Here is a 3,710-nt window from a genome sequence, read left to right on the forward strand (position 1 = left end):
ACTTCTATCGATCACGATTCTTCTGGCAGAGCGATGAACTAAAAAGGAAATACCGACTCGCTAAATGGGATATCATCTGTCGACCGAAATACCAAGATGATCTTGGTATTGAGAATCTTGAGGTCAAGAACAGATGTCTTCTCAACAAGTGGTTGTGGAAGCTATCGAGTGAGACTAATGCCACTTGGGCGCAGATTCTCCGTAGCAAGTATCTTCACTCCAAAACTTTGTCACAGGTGACAGCAAGGCCGACTGACTCACCTTTTTGGAAAGGGCTTATGAAAGTCAAATTAACCTTGTTTAGTAGGACAAAGTTTATTATTGGCAACGACGCTCGTACGCGATTCTGGGAGGATACTTGGCTCGGAGAGACCCCCCTTGCCATTCAATACTCGTCTCTGTATCGTATTGTTCAACGACGTGAGGTGTTCGTTGCAATGGTACTTCAATCCAACCCCCTTAATATTCAGTTCAGAAGGACGTTAGTTGGCAAACGTTGGGAAGAATGGCTCCATCTAGTAAGTAGTCCGATGAAGGTTCAACTATCTCAACAACCCGATAAATTGCGCTGGAAGCTTACTAGGTCTGGAGAGTTTACAGTTAAATCAATGTATGTTGATGTTATCAATTCAAGCTCGATTCCTAGTTCCTTTGAAAATCAAAGTGTTTAGGTGGTTTCACTACAAGGATCCGGGTCTATTGCAACAAAATCGTTTGTTGCAATACATGTCATTTCGTGGCGATAAGTACCTATTGCCACGAAACGACATTGGTTGGCAGCTGTTGCAATTGGACACATGGTAATAGGTTATTGCCACGAAAAAGAAACCGTGGCTATAAAGTGTGCTATTGCAACATCCATGTTGGAAGTTGCCACATGTTTTCCCGTGGCAACACTCACTTGATGCCACAATTATATTTGTGGAGATAGCTTTAATGCAACACGCAACGAATCGTGGCGCCTAATATCTCGTGGTGATAGACATTTGTGGCAACAACCTATGCCAACGACGCCCGTTTCGTGGCGCATTACTCTTCCGTGGCAATAGTCAACTGTGGCAATAAACTATGGCAACAATCCCTATTTTCGTGGCATTAGGCATGTTGCCACGACCCACTACACTTGTGGCAAAAAACTATGGCAACAATCCTTGTTTTCGTAGCATTAGGAATGTTGCCACGACCCATTACAATTGTGGCAATAAACTATGGCAACAATCCTTGGTTTCACCGCATTAGACATGTTGCCACGACCCACTACACTTGTGGCATTAACTTATGGCAACAAATATTCATGTCGTCGTAATAAGAAATTACAACATACTTGTTTTGGTGGTGATAAATAGGCATCACAACAGTTGAAATGTTTGTAGCAAGAAACTATTGCGACAATTTAAAATTTCCATGGTGATACTCTATTTCAACAAAAATTACTTTGGTGGCACCGAACAGTTATCACGTCATGAAAAAATTTGTGGTGCCAGACAATATGAAGTGATCCGTTACAACATCCTAGTGCAACAAAATAGTAGGCATATCGACTGAGATATGGCGCAACACTTTTTTTGGTGGTGCTAACATGTGGCAACCGAAAGTGGGTTGTAGCATATTGCAACCGTAAAAAAAATACATGCATTCAATTATAATATTCAAAACCATACGTATAATATGTAGATTCATAAAGTTCATAATTCTCGTAGCAAATATCCATCAAATGAAACTCAGATATAATTTAGCCATCCTAATTAATTGCAGAAACTAAACGGTCCGTGATCTAGAGTCCAGGCCAGCTAGTTCTTTGTATCCTGCAATCAAGAAATAAAAAAAGTTCTAGTTAATGAGTCCAACATAACATACGCCATACAATTATTCCAGCCCCATAGTTAAAAGGAACTATCGCCAGACTAACTAGACTAATACTGTGTCAGCAAGCATGTAACTGAGGGATTAGAACAATCATACAAGTGTAAATGTCTAAAGCATAAGCACAAGTACATCTACTAAAAGGTTCTGCTACTGATTTAAGTTGTGACCCGATGTATAGCTTCAGTTAAGTTCATGTCCCTAGCTAGCACATATTCATTTTTTGTTTAAGTTGTGACTCGATGCAGCAACAACACATGGTGAAAGAGAAGAAACAGCTAGCTAGTTATGAATGCCAATGACGTATAAAATGCAAGTGAACATGAAGAGAAAGTAAGGTTGTGACTTACCATTGCTTTAAACATTCGAGAATTCCTTGTTGCAGCTTGTATGAGCGCATTTGAAGAAATAATAATTAGCCTTGAACTGGAGTCTTATTAGGACTAGATCTCTATAAAAGTGTATTTTGCAAGTTTGGGTTACTATTTTCTTTGTCAATCCTTAGGCACCTGTAAATATAAGTGCACTTTTAGCAATGCAAGTAAGCAACATAAATCTTACAAGGTCGCAAGCATATGACTGTAATCACCTGTTGGGTTCCCATCTGTTGGCTCAATGCTACAAACTTTGTCATCATGTTTTTTTCAAATTCCGGTCTTGATGTTCGCTCCTCTTCCAACAATCTTTCCCTTTCAGCATGCTCTTCTTTTAACCTCTCCTCAAGTTGTTCTCTCTCAGTACACTCCAAGTTAATCCTCTCTTGTGTGTTTGCACGTTCAGCTTGTAGTTGATCTTGTAATTCGTTGACCTGCTGGCTGAGCTCAGAGTTTTGCTGCTGGGTGGCTGCTGTAGCACGAGCTTGCTCTTCAACCAGGATACGGAACCTTTGAGAACCAGTTGAAGGTTTGGCCATGTATCCGTACCAACAAGGCTGCGATGACTTGCATTTCAGAGTCTCTTTGTATGCGGTCTGGAAAATATTGTTTTTCTACTCACTTGAAAGTGGACTTTCAGTTTCTTTGTTTTGAACCTCTTGACGTGCTTTGTTCTAAAAATGAAAATAACAATTATAGGTACGGCATCAATATTGACACTATATAAAAGATAAAACAAGAATAGCACGATCCAACGCATGAATAATCCCAGCTAATGATGAAACACACCGAATGCACATCATTGAATAACTATAGAATAACCAAAAGTCAGTGTACTTACGCAAACTTTCTAGGACTCTGTGTTAGACCATGTTCCGTCATTCGTGTGGGTGAGTTCCAAGTTTCTCTGAAAGTAATATAACAATGAGATGCTTGAAACACGAAACCATATTTAGAAGCGAGGCATACATATTTAGTTAGACTCATACCTTCTCAAAGCTTAGTTGCGAGTAAGATTTTGATCCAATTTTATGTTTTGTCTTCTGTTTCTTACGGTTATCGGCATTCTTTTCACTACCGGACTCGCGGGCTATGCCTACGGCCCAGGGCCGTCGGCATAGGTCCTTTGCCGTCGGCATATATCTATGCCTACGGCTGCCGTCGGCATAGCCCCGTCGGCGTAGATCACGTCAGCGTAGATGTGTCAGACCGTCGGCGTAGTATAGCCGTCGGCATAGGTGCGTATGCCGACGGCCTCGGGATAGCCGTCGGCATAGTTTAGCCGTCGGCATTGTTTTCCGTCTCACGGCAACGGACGGCGCCGTCAACAGCGCTGGCGATTCAGGGGATGACACGTGGCGCAGGTATGTCGACGGCTTGGCCGTCAGCATAGATTTCCATCTATGCCGACGGCCTAACCGTCGGCATACCTGCGCCACGTGTCGTCCCCCGGCTTCTCCTGGCAGCAGGGCT

General features: G+C 42.1%; 1 long non-coding RNA gene across 1 annotated transcript in view; it reads right to left on the bottom strand.

Annotated features, from left to right (window-relative positions):
* Nucleotides 1–1,478: 1,478 nt before the first annotated feature.
* The window catches only part of LOC119331654, a 7,898-nt gene continuing 5,666 nt past the window's right edge, over nt 1,479–3,710 (bottom strand). The window contains exons 2-5 of the long non-coding RNA XR_005160608.1: nt 3,079–3,144; nt 2,453–2,911; nt 2,214–2,372; nt 1,479–1,805 (exon numbers count right to left, since the gene is read on the bottom strand). This is a non-coding gene — a long non-coding RNA (uncharacterized LOC119331654). The remainder of the gene's footprint in view (nt 1,806–2,213; nt 2,373–2,452; nt 2,912–3,078; nt 3,145–3,710) is intronic.

Source organism: Triticum dicoccoides, chromosome 7A (assembly GCF_002162155.2).
Source record: "Triticum dicoccoides isolate Atlit2015 ecotype Zavitan chromosome 7A, WEW_v2.0, whole genome shotgun sequence".
Lineage (NCBI taxonomy): Eukaryota > Viridiplantae > Streptophyta > Magnoliopsida > Poales > Poaceae > Triticum > Triticum dicoccoides.